General features: G+C 37.1%; 1 protein-coding gene and 1 pseudogene across 5 annotated transcripts in view; one reads left to right on the forward strand and one right to left on the reverse strand.

Annotated features, from left to right (window-relative positions):
• Positions 1-17,299, reverse strand: part of ATG10 (autophagy related 10) — a 437,178-nt gene that overhangs the window by 168,250 nt on the left and 251,629 nt on the right. The window lies entirely within an intron of this gene.
• Positions 10,745-10,844, forward strand: LOC143665817 (U6 spliceosomal RNA; annotated as a pseudogene).

The following is a 17,299-nucleotide window of genomic DNA, read 5'->3' on the forward strand; positions in this document are numbered from 1 at the left end:
ATATTAATATTACCATTTTGAGTAAGTTTATTAGTATTTTATTATTTTTCATTATTATGTGATTTTTAAAGGATTCAGGCATGCCTAATTTTGATTTTAGGAGTTAATGGAAAATAAGCCACATTGCATTTATTTTCCTTAAAATGTTGCTATTTCATTAAACGAGAAGATACCTGTGTTTAGAAAATTGCATTAATTCAAGTAGTTAAAGGATTAAGTGGCTCACATTAATTATAGAAACCGTGAATTTATTGAATTCAATTAACAATAAGTTGACAGTGATCTCTGGTTTAGAAAATCTGATATGAATTAAGCTTTATACCTAAATTCCATTAAATAGAGATCATGCTGAAGACATTTCATAGATACATTGTTGAAAGCAAACCGAAATTGCATATTGGGCTTTAGATATGAGATTCATATCTGTTTAGCCAACAGGGAAAAGTAATTGAAGGTAGAAAACCTTTTCTTCTATCCCCAATAATCTCTGTTACTACTACTGAGCCAACACGAGTAACAAGCTTTATTCATAATATTCCTTGAGGAAAAGAGAGTCAATTTGTTTATCTTCTACCCATCAGGTCTTTAACTCAAACCTAACATTTATTAGTGGGTCAGAATCTCAGCCAAGAAGCCAAAGTGTCCATAAGTACCAAAGAGTAACAGAGGATATGTACTCAAGTGGACACATAAACCACCCAATCACTAAAGAAAGATGGGTTATGTGACAAATGCTTCACTTCTAGTTTTCCTGAGCCAACAACCATATAATATTTTCAGAAGTGAGAAATATTATAATATTAATATAATAAATATTATAATATTGTAACAGACTTCTGATAAGCCATTGAAAAATCAATTCTGTAAGAAAGGAAATTCCTATTATTACAACATTTAAAGTGGATTAGAAACAATTTTATGGAACTTTAACCAGCTCCTTCCCACCTTTTTTTCGTTTCACATGCTCATTATTTTACAATGGGGTGGTCTTTTCATTATATTAACCGATAAAGTGACTCTTGGTTGGTTGGTTTTCTAATCTCTATGGCTTTCAAGTAATTGTCACAAGAACCTTTCCAAGGATGTCATTCTTTTAGCAAGTATAACTTGTATGTGGTACATAAGAGAGCATGTGTTTGGCAGCATCCAGAGCAACACTGAAACAAAGGATGGTCACCAAGATGATCTTCCTAAATAGCATTCAGTGAGGCTCCACCTTTCCCAGCAATGTGATCACTACTACTGATTTTTTTTAGAGGGGGAGGAAAAAGAGGCAATATTCTTTGCTCTTCCAGCTACATTGGAAGGGAGTGAATTTGCATCAGCATGGTCAGATGGGTTCCCACTGAGAGAAGGAATCTGTCTCCCTTGTGGGATTAAATCCCACAGATTTAACAGATTGGCGTTCTCAAGGGTAAAATAGGAGGGGAGGGTATGCAGAAACCGGTTGCAGCACATCTGGCAGTTTGCTGGATGTTTACCACTGGCTCTGTTGTGCCTCCTTCTTTAGAACCTGTTTCCTATAAGAAAGACTGTGCAGGAGACAGCATATGTTGGGCAGCCAGCAAAGAGATCGGGCAGAAAGCAGAACTGTGTAAGACAGTCTCTTAGATTCTATGCTAGAGAACTGGCAGGAGGATAATAACAATCCTGATTAAAACCTACTGTGTGTTAATGACAATTAGTCTTTACATCACAACAATGTATACAAAATATCATTGTCTTAGAAAAAAATCAGGTCTCAGAACAAACTTTTTTAAAGGTAAATTAGGTCCTCGTCTTTTTTTTTTAGGATTTCTGCTGCAGAAAACAATGTATACAGCTAAACACAAAAGAATTAGCAGGATAAAGGATTTGAAAATCAGACATTTCTATGGAAATCATGACTAGTTAAAGAAAAGGGCAATATTTTTACTTGGTGTGGTGGTTTGAAATTGTATGTACCTGAGAAAAACACAAAAATTTAATTCACTCCTGAGGGTGTGAATTCATAGTAGGTAGGACCGTTTGATGAGGTTACTTCAGTTAAGAAGGTGTAGCCCAGCCAAATCAGGATGGGTCTTAATCCTATAACTGGAGTCCTTTAGAAGGAGAGTGAAATTCAGTCAGAGAGAGAAAACCACAGAGGAAGCAGACAAGAAGCTAAAATTGATGGAATCTGGAAAAAAAGAGAGACCAGGAGATACCACCATATGCTTTGCCTTGTGATAGAGGAGCCAAGGATTGCCAGCAGCCAACCTCAGAATGCCACTGTTTTTTTGGAAGAAACCATCACCTTGATGATGTCTTGATTTGGACTTTTAGCCTCAAAACCATGAGCTAATAAATTCCCATTACTTAGCCAACCCGTTTCACAGTATTTGCTAGAGCAGTCTACGTAACAAAACACTTGGTATTCTGCACTTCAGAAACTAGTCAAAATGTGTTTCTACCTAGAATTACCCTTTGCAGGTTATTTAAGAAAGACTAGCATCGGTTGTAAGATTTTATAGTTTTTCTCAGCAAATTTATGTATATTATGTCACTTGCTTCTCTGCTGTAGCAGAAGGCCAAAGATCACCCAGTAAGTAAGAAACCGATCCAGCACGCACAACTATGTCTTCAGTTCTAAACCCAGGGTAAACAGTTGTATTCCAGGGCTCTATCTCCAAAATTCTATGTCAGTTGGTCTGAGGTAGAACTCCTGACTTCATTTGGTTAACAAAGCTCCAAGTGATGCATGCAGATGGTCAGTGGATTACTCCAAGAAGCCTCCTCTCACACAAACTTGGAGGGTCTACATTGGAATTCTTTACTTTTGTGGTGTATGGGATTTTAAGGCCAGGAAAGCCCAATCACCAACACTCCAAATTATACCATAAACCAGTTTGCTTTCACTGGCTGGCCACCTATGTTTTCAGGTGCATAGTTATCTCATTTGACCCCCTCTTGGCAGGAAGCATAATGGGCCCCCATTGGGTTATGACATCCCCCACTCCCAGTTCAGCCTGCCCCCTAGGGACAAGGCTCTTTCACTGGACTTTTCCTTAATCTCCTCTTATCCCCCAAATCTTTCATTTTCTTCTTCTCCTTCAACTCAATTAAAACTAATTCTTGCTAAATTACTAATGGCCTTTAATGGCTTAATATGTTTCTCCTTTATCATTTATTAAAATCTGCAAAGCAGATTTGCAGCTGATAGCCCTAATCAAAAGGAATCTTTAATAGTGCATTTGGGTATACCAAAAAGGAATAAGTTTGCACTACGGATGTAACCACCAATATGTAAGACTTGCCATAGAAGACATTCTATCTTTCATTCCAAAGCTAGGAAATTCTTATGCTATAACATAAATCGATTTCCACTAGGTTCGTCATTGCAGAAAATTCAGAAACAAGCATCATTGTCTTCTATTAATATCCTCTAAAAAATATAAACAAACTTACTTGTCTTCAGATTTCTCTTTCCTATTTTAAAACAATCCTAGTCTTTCTAATTTTTCTTATACCCCAGGCCAGAGGTCAGCAACTATTTCTCAGTCAGATAGTCAAGATTTTAGGTTTTGTGGGCCATAAAGACTCTGACCCAGCTATATAACTCTGCTGTTGTTGCAAGAAAACAGCCATTGACAAGACATAAACAAATGGGTGTGGCTATACTCAAAGAAGTCTTCAGAAGGCCCTCTTTAATTTTCATTTTATTATAGTTTTATAAGCAGTAATCAGTACCTTATTAAAGGAACATGTGTTTCCATTTCTTTAACTTTCTTCCCTTTTCCAATCTTAGGATATTATGTTAGATTTCCTGAGAGGATAATAAATTCTGAGCCTTAAAAGGGTGATGATAATTGAATCCAATGGGCTGAAGTTTGGCTGAAGTCATTTTCTAAAGTATGAAGTAGTGCTACCCTAATTTAGACTAGTGAGATTCTTAAATGTCTTGACAAATAAACTGCAAATTCCTTCGGCATATGAAAAACTTCTAAACTCAGATCCAAAATGAATAAATTTCACAAACAGTGAAAATTATAAGGTCTTGTTAAATAGTCCAACAGGCAATTCATAGTAATACATTTTAGAGGACAGGAAATCCTAAAATATGGGCCCTTTTACCATGTGTACAAGAAGCATTAGGTAGGTCCAAGAATTAGCAAATCTAGAGGACCCTCAAGTAAACGATCGGTTCCTTCCCCTTCCTCAAAACTGTCTCTGGATAATATGGATGTGAATAAGGGCTGGTTGGCTTGCTTGTCTACCAGGAGGATCCTTAAAGAGTTCCACAAGTGCTTATCACTTGCCAGGGACTGGGCTCGGTGCCAGAGCAAAGACTACTATATGGCTGTTGCTTTTAAACAACATTTCAGCAAAAATGAGAGGACGATAAAAGTGCTCATTTTTCTACAGGAATTCAAGGGGACCCTCAAATCTCAGATATAAACATCTAAATTTTACTTGGGGGAGCACAGTATAGTCAAAACAACAGAGAGAATGGAATTTGGAGTTGGGACCTGGGTTCAGTTCCTGACTCTGCCACTCACTCAATGGGCAGGTCACTTAATCCCCTGAGCCTCAGTTTCCTCACTTGCTAAATAAAGGCACTATTTCCCTCACAGGAGTGTGTAAGCATTAAATGAGGTGACATGTAAAACTACCTGGAACATAGTATGTGCAGTGTTTAATTGTTAATTAATACATTCATCAAATGTTATAAGGTATCTTCTATGTTCTAAACCAATAGTCAGGAAACATTTTTGTAAAGGACCAAATAATAAATATTTTTGACTTTTTGGGCCATACAGTCTCTGCCAAAAACTAACCAACTCTGTCTTTGTAGCACAAAAGCAACATAGACAGGATATGTAAATTAATATGTGTCTTTGTTTTAGTAAAGCTTTATTTATGGAATCAAAAATTTAAATTTCATATAATTCTAATGTGCCCTAAGATATTTTTCTTTTGTTTTTTTTTCCCCAGCCATATAAAAATGTGAAAATCATTGAGTGCTTGAGGCTGTACAAAAATAAGCAGCAGACCATAGTTTGCCAGTCCCTGTTCTAGAGACTTTCCTAGAATCTGGGAATAGAAGGGAGAGCAACAGACTTTATGCCCTAATGTGAGGGGACACATTAAACAAATAATAACACAAATGATTTTAAAATTATAATTATAACGAGTGCTATTAGAGAAAATATACATAGTTCCCAGAGTATATATTAATTCCCCGTGTCTGTATTTGGTTTGTGAGATTTAAATATTTTTATTTTTTCAGCTTGTTCAAGTATAAACCAGTTTTATGTATCATGGACGGCTTTATAATATCCTAATCATGCTATCTGAAGGTTCATTTTCAGTTCAATGAACATACTACCTACACAGATAAATCTCTAGGAGACTTTTTGTTTGGTCCAAGCCCACTAGGCTGCCCAGTCACCTAGAATTTGTCACCCTCTTACCTCCAGCCGTCTGAGCTTCTGTCTAGCATACTCTTCTTCCAGCCCACTACAAAGTCTCCTTCCACATTTCATTCTATTCAATACAAGTTCTTCTTGCCCTAGCCATAGTTTCTACTTGAGAATGTCCCTGGGTTTCCTTCTCAGCTTTACACATACTTATACACGTGTTCCTGTATGTTCATGTGTGTGTATGCTGGAGTGCGTGTACTCTGAACATAAGCACACTCATTCATGCAATGATTGCTGAGAAAATCCTATGTGCCAGACGTAGTTCCGAGCAAATGAGAGATGTTGCTGAACAAAACAGAATGCTCTTTCCTCTGAATGGCCTGATAATTAGTAGGTAATGGGGGAGAAAACAAATAATTGCATAAGCATTTATTTGTTATAGTGTTGTAAATGCTATAATGAGAACTGGTACTATTAAGAATGCATCTTCATCTGGTATGGGGGAATGGAGCATGGAAAGGCTTCTCCTACTGTGGCGTGCACATATCCCCTAGACTGTGAGGGCTGTGAGGACAGGGCTTTTGCCTCTTTTATTCACTCATGTATTCAAGAGCACACTGACCATGACCTGGAAAACAGACATTTTTGTTGTTGATGTTGATTTGCTGAATTAAATAAATAAATGAAGGAATGAGTATAAATTCTTTTTTTCCATTCCCAGCCTAGAAGTCAGGTCTCTAAATATTTTTGACTGCCAACCTCTATGAGTCCAAAGATTTAGGTGCTCATCCCTAATATGTATATATTTACTTATTGAACAGTTATGTACATGTATTTCTGTACTAATATACTACAGTACACTGTAAAACATACATCAGAATAGAAAATTTTAAAGAATGAGACAAAGATGAAGAAAAAATGGTTTCAAAGTACTTATTTCAGTTAGGTGATGGAAGTAACACCCTATGCTAGTCTTTGCTCTAAGCATCATGGGACCTTGGTTGGCACCCAGATCTCACCCCCTCAGTGGGCACCTTGCCCATTTTGCTTTCAGTTTTCTGAGCTCCTGGTTGTGGCTGAACTGAGTTGCAGGTGTTGACTTAAAGTACCTGTTGAAAAAACACCTCAGGATGGTGAAACAGGTAAATTACATGCAAATGAACACGCAGGTGCTGACTGTCCCTGGGCTTCAGGGTCCAGAGTCAGTGCTGCTCAGCAGCCAATCCTGATCGGAGTCTGAGTGGTTGGACACCTGGATCCCACATGCACAGCTGGCCTGCCTCTCACTGCAGCAAGGAGGGCAGTAGCCTTAATTCAAAGGAGACTCTGAAAAGCCAAAGGTGATTTCTTTTCTCCTCATAAAGAACCTTGCCTAATCTGTATATAGATGAAGGGCCTCAGGTTCCAAGGGTGCAAATCAACATAGTAGATAAAATGCTATGGAAAATAAAATTATTTTACTTATTAATGGTACACTTTTTTTGTTAGTAATATTTTGATGAGAGCAATTTGATTGAATATGCTGCAGTTTTTTTGTTTGTTGGGTGGTTTTATTCTTGGTTGTGATATAGCATTGCAAAGGTGTGGCTTTAACTCTTTTTTCATTTCTTCAATAGGTGATTTTAATGGTTCCAATACCTGAGAAAGATCTACAGATCCATAAGGAAGAAATATGTCACTGGCTGTGTTTACTAAATCCCCTTCTCTAGTGGTCAAAGGCTTCAGAGTATCTTTGGGTAATCTCAAAGTACAATATATATACATAGGTTGAGGGTCATCATTAATGATAGTGGATGAAAATCCATTCTTCAAATAATCCCTTTAATTTCAAATGTGGATAGCTCATTTTTGGATCTCTTTGCTTTTTACATTTGCTATTATATTTTTGTCATTCGGATTTCTTTGCAAGTATCTTGTAAAGCTCTTAGTTTGATAAATGGGAGTTAGTGTAAAGCAAAACTAGATGATACCATCTCCGTAAATGCAGGGCACTGGTAAACTGCAAGAGGGAGGACACCACTGTTCCCTCTTTTCTACTGTCCAACACCCCCTGTTTCCTTTTGGATGCACTGAATAACACTTAGAACACCTGATATGCTGACAAATGAACTGAGTTAAGGTACCAAAGTAAATCCATATTTAAGATATTTGTAAAGCTTAATTTTTTAAAAATCAAAGTAAATATAAATAGAGCTTCTGATGTTTTTCCCCACATCTAAACAAATTGTTTTCCATGCCTTCAGAGTGAATGCATCCACTTTAAAGACACTATGCTAGTGGCCCAGCCCATTCTTTTACAAAACTCTGAAGAAGGCAAACTGATTTTTCATATCCCCTAGTTCTTGTTTTGCATAGCCTTGTTTTCATCTTTCAGCATAACACTTCCAAGTTCAGCATTCTGGTCTATCTTCAGAGGAAAGGGACCTGAAAAACTCACCAATACTAACTGTTACAGGCTGGACAAATTTCTCCTATCAAGAGTCTTTGCCTTTTAAGAGAAGTGCTCTTTAACAGCAAAATCTTAATGAATCATCAAGTATGCAGTTTCTGTAATGGAGAATACCACCTAAGGGCCTGCAGTAGTGGCTTCTCTGGCACCCTTCAGAACACAGTAAAGAAGGGGTTAGCCCCACCAATGACCATACAAAGGGAAATGTGGAAATGACAAGTGCCACAAGAGTCAACTTCTGTACTTCATGATCTCTTTCTGAGTGACAGGAGTTGCTCACAGAAGGATCTATGCTTGACTTTCAGATGCTGAATCCCCATGTCCTGCTAATATGCCTGGGCATTCAACTTTTTCTACTTGTAAAGCTGATGATAAATCAACATCCAAAGGAAGTTTCCAAGAAGAAAATAAAGAAGCTTAAGCTGGTAATACTGGTATAATACTTATAATGGCAAACAATTATTTGCATAGTAAGAAAAATGCTAATTTTATTAAAGTGTTATTAGATGAGGCTTTTAGACTAACTTGCATCACCCTAAAAAATTATACAAAATGGCTTGATTTGTCTATTCTAACCTCTTTCTAATTGCCTGCACAGTTGCCATACTTGGAGGAAAAACCAAATCCAAAACTGACTTGTTTCCTAAATGAATTGGGAAGTTGTCGCTAAGAAGCATCTGCTACTTCATTGCATTCATGTAAAAGCATTCTTGTGCCGCTATAACGGACGACTGAACAGATGTTTTAGAGCACTATACCCACAGCAATATGTGTATCATAAAAAAGATAAGGCGCTCCAACGTAATTAATGATTTCAGTTCCTCTATAAATGAATTTTATTTTTTTTTAATGGATTAAAAGTTGCATCAAGAACTTCAACTTCAGATTCAAGCAAGTCACTTGCAAGAAAATGATGTGTTTTGGATGGAATTCACAGATTTGGGGATTTTCAAAAAGTGATATAATTTTAGAAAAGTAATCCTCTATATTATATTATACTTCCTCCATCTGGGCAGAACCTAATGTTCAAACATATTAATAATACTATAAACTATCTAGACCTAACCAACATATATAGAACACATCATCCAATAGCAGCAGAATGCACATTCTTCTGTAGTGCACATGGATCATTCTCCAGGATAGACCATCTGTTAAGTCACATATTGAGTAGAAATACTGGGATCATACAATGTATCTTTTCTGATCACAAACAAATGAAGCTAAAAGTCAAGAAGAAAGGGAAAACAGGAAACTTCAAAATAGGTGGAAATTAGACAATACACTTTTAAATAACCAATGGGTCAAGGAAGAAATCACAAGGGAAATTAGGAAATATCTTCAGGCCAATAAAAATAAAACCAGGACACATCAAAAGTCTGGGATGCAGCAAAGGCAATGTGGGGAGGGAAATTTATAGCACTAAATGCTTACATTACAGATTGAGTTCAATCACGTGGACACTAATTCTATCGATCATGCCTAGATAATGAGACCCTATATAAGCTCAGGACACTTGAAACCCTGATGAGCTTCCATGATTGATAATGGCATTGTTGTGCCAGGTAGGTTAGGCATTCTGACTCCATGCAGAGAGGATGTAGAAGTTTTTATTTGAGACCCCTTCAGACCTTGCACATGTATCTCTTCTTTTGGCTTCTTCTTATTCATACCCTTTTACAAGAATAAAACTATAATAATAAGTATAGTGATTTCAGTGAGTGCTATGGGTTATTCTAGTGAATTAGCAAACCTAATGGGGTGTCAGGAATCCCCAAATTTGTAACCAGTTGGTCAGAAGAGTGGCCTGGACCCCTGAACTTGGGATTGTGGTCTGAAGGTATTCTTACAAAGGATTTCTATCAAACTGTGGTGGTCTAGCCTAACTCTGTTAGAGTCAGAATTGAATTGAATTGAGTTACTGCAATATTTGCAGTTAGTATCAGAAGCTATTGGAAGTTTCAGAAGCTTTTATACCTTTAAATGAAGGGAAAAAAGAAAAGGAGATGAGAGGATACGAAGAGGAGGTGATAAAGGAAAAGAGAAGACAGACAAAGAATACTATGAAAAAAACCACCAATAAAAAGTGAGAGCTAGAGGAAGACTTAGCAAAATAACAACACTTGTTCTATGCTGCTATTCTCCAATTATATTGTTGTTAAAATTTACTCTCCAGGGTGGGCCATGGTGGCTCAGCAGGCAGAGTTCTCACCAGACCTGGGTTCATTTCCCGGTGCCTGCCCATGCAAACAAACAAACAAAAAAAATCTACTCTCCAAAATATTGGTATAAGAAGACAGAAAGAAAGTAGAGAATATGCATGTGGAAGAAATATATAAGAATTGCCTGAGGAATCTACTAATTGACAGTTATCAGCATTAAAAAGAGGATCACGACCCACACACCCTATAAAAATAAATTATCCTTGTCTTCTATAAACATCTTTGTACTTAACGGCTGTATTTTTACTTCTGAACCTTTGCCTAACCCATCCCTGTGCAAGAGTAGTCTCCCCTCACTATCAGAACAGTTTCCTCCTTTATAAATTTTGGTTTAAAATTCTTTTCTTCTAGAACAGTTACACTGTCTAACCACATCAGCCAAATGCTGGATTGAATCTCCTTAATAATGAACTTTTGTAAATATTACATCTGAATATTCTATTCTCTGTAGACTAAATGTAGAATGGTGGCCAGAGTTTCTAATAACATTTTTTAGTTCTATAAGTACTTTTATTCATCAGGATTCCTGTAGCCCTCTCTGGTGAACAGCCTTAACATTTCCATTTCAAGTATTAGAATCACTATACCTTCAAAAATCTCCACAGGAAAATAAAAATGCAGCCAAAAGTAAAGATTTTAAAATCAGAATGCTGATAAAGGTTTCAACCTTTCAAAAAACAGCAGTCTTATGTTTTCTTTGGCAGAAGATCTACTAAAATTGGAATGATACAGAGATTAGTATAGCCCCTGTATAAGCATGGCATGCAAATTCATGAAGCATTCCATATTTTTCAATGACTTTTTCATATTTCAATGATATTTTTCAATGGGATTAACTTGAGAACTCAGAAATCAACCAGCACATTTATGGCCAACTGTTTTAACATGAGGGCAAAGACCACTCAACTGGGAAAGAATGGTATCTTCAATAAATGGTGGGAAAACTGTATCGCCACTTGCAAAAGAATGAAGGTGAACACTTACCTCACACTATATATAAAAATCAACTCAAGATGGAACAAAGACCTAAATATAAGAGTCTAACTCTTATAAGAAACTATCTAACTCTTAGAAAAAATGTATGGAACCATCTTCAGGACTTTGTTGTTGGACGATGGTTTCTTAGACTTTACACCACAAGCACATACAGCAGAAGCAATGATAAATGGAGCCTCATTAAAATTAAAAACTTCTGTGCAACAAAGAACTTTATCATGCAAACAAGATGACAATCTACACAATGGGTGAAAATATTTGAAAACCACATATCCAATAAGGACTTAATATCTAGAATATGTACAGAGAAATCCTTCAACTCTATAACAAAAAGACAACACAATTTTTTTAAAAACTGGAAAAGACTTGAATATACGTTTCTCTAAAGGAGATTTATAAATGGCGAAAAAGCACACAAAAAGATATCCAACATCATTAGCCATTAGGGAAAGGTAAATACAAACCACAATGAGATAACATTTCACATCAACTCATGCCTTGCTGGTGGAAATGTAAAATGGTGCAGCCACTGTGGAATACAGTTTAGCATTTCCTCAGAAAGTTAAGTATAGAATTACCAAATTATTTGGCAATCTCACTTCCAGTTATATATCCAAAGTATAGAAGAAAACCAAAGTATAGAAGAAAAATCTATAAATCCATAGTGATATAAATACATTATTGGATAAATAAATAAATAAATGGGGAAGAAGAGTCAAATTTCCTGAGCAGAATTCCAAATAACTTATGAAAGTATGTCCCTCTCAAGAAGGTGGAGCAAAATTCCACATCTTTCAAGTGATATGTATAGTGACTTTCTCTCAAAGAATGCAGTTTAAAAGCAGAGGGATAATTTTTCAGTGAAGAAACCTGGCAAACACTGCCTCGGTATCAGATGATCAAAGTTAACCTCAGTAGTAATAAGTCATGTTGATAGCAAGTACTCTTGCTATGATTTGAGAATATTTGCATCTTCCTCCTCCAAAAACAATCATTTCAATCTAACCATGAGAAAAACATCAGACAAATCCCAATGAGCAGCATTCTACAAAATGCCTGACCAGCACCCCTCAAAACTGCCAAGGTCATCAGAAAAAAGAAAAATCTGAGAAACTGTCATAGCCAAAAGTTACCTAAGGAGGGATAACAACTCAATATAATGTAGTATCCTGGATGAGATCCTGGGACAGAAAAAGGAAACAGGTAAAAACTAAGGAGATCTGAATGAAGTATGGATTTAAATAATAATATATCACTAACAGTTCATTAATTGTAACAAACATACCATACTAATATAAGCTATTACTAGTAGAGGAAACTGGTTTTGGAGTATATGGGAATGGTCTGAACTATCTTAACTTTTCTGTAAACCTAAAACCATTCTAAAATAAAAAGGTTATTTTAAAAGGTCAAAATGTAATGAGTCATTTTATTTAAAATAAATAATATTGATACTAGTGTGTATTTTGAAAAATCTGGAGGAATAGATACCAAATTGAAAACAGTGGCTATCTTTTCCACTTTTATGTTTTATACTTCTGTAATGTTTGAATTTCCAGCATCAAACACAAATTGCTTTTTAATCGGATATTTTTTATGATAACAATTAGTAAGAATCAGATGCAAAAAAATTAACTACCTCAAGAAAAATATCAGATACAATACTTCAAGCCTATATCCTTCTGGATGAACTTGAAATTATACTTGGAGAGAATAACAGAAGATCTTTTTAATATTTCATTTTGAGAAATGGCATTTTATTCTCTCAATCTCTCTAACTTCTGATTTAGAACCAGGGCATGAACATATATTGGGCAAATGGAAACTCATGTGAAACTGCTCAGTGCCCACCTCTGGAGCACTGAACCCAGCATATCTAGAGAGCAGTTTTGTGCTTTAATCCTTTTTAAGACTGTTCTCTCCATGGACAAAGTAACAGTACAATTAGTAACAGGGATGGTGAAACATAATTCCAATTCCTAAAACCTCCACCTCATTCTGTTTTTATGTTCTACCATAGCAAAGATCTGGATTTGGAACTAAGGACAAGACTTTCCTGTTTCGGGGGAGAAGGCTGGGGAGTGATACTTTTTTAAAGGGGGATTTCAATCAGCTACTGCTATGGGCAAACGTCTCCCACCAAAACATGTTAAGAACCAACCCACTGTTGGCAGGAGGAACTAGAGGGGACAGTGGTAACAAGCTTATTCCTATATTTCGGGCCTCTTGTCTTCATCTGTCCTTCCCCCTCAGCATACGAAAATCTAAGCATCTCCCAAAAAAATATGTAAAAATAACTCCCCCAAGACCCTGTTTCCCTAAGAGAACTCTAATACAATTCTCTTCTTATTTCATACAATCTTTAGATAATTTCACTCTGTCCCATAACTCCAACATCCACCTCAGTGCTGATGCTCTCTGTAACCTCTAACTCACTTTCATGACCCTGAAGACCACTGTTCTATTTTCCTAGGCTATCTTTTTGCTCACAAACTCCCAGAGAAAGAAATCTACATTCAGTGTCTGGACTACCTTCCCTTCTACTCACTGTGCAGGGCTACCTGGCTTCCTTCCACAGCCTACAAACAGAAACAGCTCTCACCCCGGTCATCTCTTAGGACACTAACCACTCCCAGAAGGCACCAACTTTCTCATGCCCTGCTTTCTGTGACGTCACTCCCTCCTGGTTCTCATGCTGCCCCTCTGTCACTCCTTCTCCTTCACTGACTAGGTTCTTTGACCTCTACCTGGATCATAAATTTAGGTTTCCACAAGGATCAGGTTTTGACTCTTGTGGTGGTTAAGTTCATGTGTAAACTTGCTGGGTTAGGGCATCCAGTGGTTTGGTCAAGCAAGCATTCACCTGACTGTTACTATGAGGATAATTCATGGGCTTCAGTCATCAGTAAGTTGATTCCATCTATGGCTGATTGCATCTACAATAAACTGAGGAGATTGGCCTCAGCAATAAGTGAAGACTCATCCAATCAATTGAATCTTTGAAAAGATAAGTGATGATTTCAGCAGTCTGAAGAGAGAATTTCTATCTCCATCTTAGCCAGCAAGCTTCTCTTAGGGAATTCATCAAAAACCTTCTTCAGATTCCAAAGTTGCAGCCTGCCCTATGGAATTTCAACTTGCCCATCCCCACAGTCACATGAGACAATCTTATAAAAACCTCATAATATTTAAATATATCTCTTTGTCAGTTCTGTTTCCCTAGAGAACTCTGACTAATATAACCTTCTTGTCACTTCATACACTCTTTAAGTAATATCACTCAGTCCCACAGTTCCAACATACTCCTCAATGCTGGTGGTCTCACTTATCCCTCACTTATTTTCATGACTCTGAAAACCACTGTTTCAGTTTCCTAGACTGCACTATTCAAATACTATGAAATGGGTTGACTTAAACAATGGGACTATATTAGCTTCTGGTTTTGAGGCCATGAAAATGTCCACATCAAGGCAATGCTTTCTTCCCAAAGATCTGTAGCCAACATTCCTTGGCTCCTCTGCCACATGGCAAGGCACATGATGTCATCTTCTGGTTTCTTCCTTCTGTACTGGGTTCATTGCACCTTCTTGCTTCCTGTTTATGAAGGACTCCAGGAACAGGATTAAAACTCATCCTGAACAAGGTGGGTCACAACTTAACTGAAGTAAACTCCTCAAAAGGTCCTACTTACAATTAGTTCATGCCCACAGGAATGGATTAAATTTAAGAAAATGTTTTTCTAGGATACATACAGATCCGAAACACCACAATCACTAACTCTCCTGCATCGCTCTGACAATAATCTCTGTGCTGACAGTCTCATACACATCTGTGGCTCTGACTTACTGTAATGATAGTTTCATCCACTCCCAAGGTTCTGACTTCTATCTCTGTACTTTTGTCCTCACATAAAACTCACTTCCATGACCCTGACAACCAGTGCTGAAGGTTTTACTCCCTTCCATGAGTCTGATGACTACTTCTCTGTTGAAGGTTCTGCCATATATACCTTTAGCTTAGGCCTCTTTTTCCGTACCAGATCAAAATTGAACTATCTCCTAAAGGAAAACTACTTGTCCTCCTGAATTCACTACTTTGACAAATGGCACATACATAATACTCAGCTGTCATGGCAAATGTATGCCTCATTCAGCCCATGTTACCTCTTGCCTGGAATATTAAAATAGTTTCCTTACTAATCCTCCCTCATGTCTCAACCACTTCCAATTTACTCTCCACACTGCCGCCATAGTACTCTTCCTAACACATGATGATTACAATAACAGATCAAAATCCTATCTAATTTCCAAGTGTAGCATTTCATTTGCAGGAGCATCCCTGCCCACTTATCTGCCCTCATCTTCCACCTCTCACCTATTAGCATCACTTATTCGCTGTCTGCATGTATTTGTGGTTCTCCTGCTCTCTGGACTCCCCATGCCTTTAAATATGCATCACCCCCAAGCAAGAAGGGCCTCCCTCGACTCTCCACCTAAAAAGTGCCTACTTATTCTTCTCATTCAGATCAACTCCACCTCTGCTAGGAAACCATTCAGAGACTTTTCTGGCAAACGTAGATCCTGATTCTCATAGACCCTTATAATACATGTCTTAATGATAATGGTTATTTTTATTATATTTTCATTATAAGTGAGTCTGTCCATGAAATTGTTTGCTTGGAGAAAGAAATGATGTCTTTTAGTCTTTGTAACCACAATACCCTGCTGTTCTAGTTTGCTAGCTGTCGGAATGCAATATACCAGAAATGGAATAGCTTTTAAAAAGGGGAATTTAATAAGTTGCAAGTTTACAGTTCTAAGGCCAAGAAAATGTCCCAATTAAAACAAGTCTATAGAAATGTCCAATTACAGGCATCCAGGGACAGATACTTTGATTCAAGGAGGCTGATGAAGTTCAGGGTTTCTCTATCAAGTAAGAAGGCACACATTGAACATGGTCAGGGTTTCTCTCTCATCTGGAAAGGCACGTGGTAAACACAACATCGTCTGCTAGCTTTCTCTCCTGGCTTCCCATTTCATGACGCTCCCCCAGAGGTGTTTTCCTTCTTCATCTCCAAAGCGCTAACTGGTGGACAGTCTGCTTCATGGTGCTGCAGCATTCTCTGCTCTCTCTGAATCTCCTGGCTTTCTCTCTTGTCGTTCTCTTTTATAGGATTCCAGTTAAAGACTCACCTAAATGGGTGGAGATGCGCCTCGCCTAATCCAGTTTAGCAACCACTCTTGATTGAATCACATCTCCAGGGAGATGATCTAATTACAGTTTCAAGCATACAATACTGAATGGGGATTAGAAGAAACGGCTGCCTTTACAAAATGGGATTAGGATTAAAACATGGCTTTTCTAGGGTACATACATAATTTCAAACCAGCACACCCGCCTAAAACATAAATGCTCAACAGATATCTATTGAAGTACTATATGAAGCAACTCAGGCTTGTTCCAATACTGAATGTTATTTTCCCACTGGATCACTCAGCTCTAAACTCTGTGTATTCCAGAATACTCACAGTAACACTATACGGTAGGTAGAAAACTTATTTTGTGACTCAAAGAATTAAAACTAAAATAACTTATACTTTATAAAAAGGCAATTTAAAGTTTTTTTAAATGAGCTAAAATGTCTGGGCAAGATGATAATAGCAGTACTACCTGGGAGTTGAGAAGATCACAAGAGGCTATCCTTGGGCAACTGGAATCTTCCATGTAACTTTTTAATGCACTTACTGTATGTGTGTATGTATATGGGAGTGTGAGTATAAGTGCATCCTTTCATTAGAATTTCCAACTATAAAAAGTAAACACAAATGATCCTTAAGACAGAAGAGGAAACTACCCTAAGCAAAGGAAAATTCAGAAAATTCCTTAATTCTATACCTAAATCTTATACACTCATTTATTTTTTTTCCTTTTATACACATTTTTTTATTTAATGTCTATTATCCTTGTCTATATTTTTTGGCAGCTCTGGACAAAATGCCCAGTTTAGTGCAATTATTTTTTTATATGTTCAATCTTTCCTGGGACTATTGTGACTGATACTTTCAAATACTTTTAAATGGTAAGTTAGCATACCTCTTTATTTTTATGCCCTCTCCTTAACTACTGTTTTGACTGAGATGAAAAGCAGATGCTAGGAAGGAAACACACTTCTGCTCAGTCCACAGATATTCTAACTAAAGGACACATCAAAGCTGAAGCTCCAAAGGCAATTTTATTAATTAGCTTCATTA

The sequence above is a fragment of the Tamandua tetradactyla genome, chromosome 21 (genome assembly GCF_023851605.1).
Source record: "Tamandua tetradactyla isolate mTamTet1 chromosome 21, mTamTet1.pri, whole genome shotgun sequence".
Taxonomy (NCBI): Eukaryota; Metazoa; Chordata; class Mammalia; order Pilosa; family Myrmecophagidae; genus Tamandua; species Tamandua tetradactyla.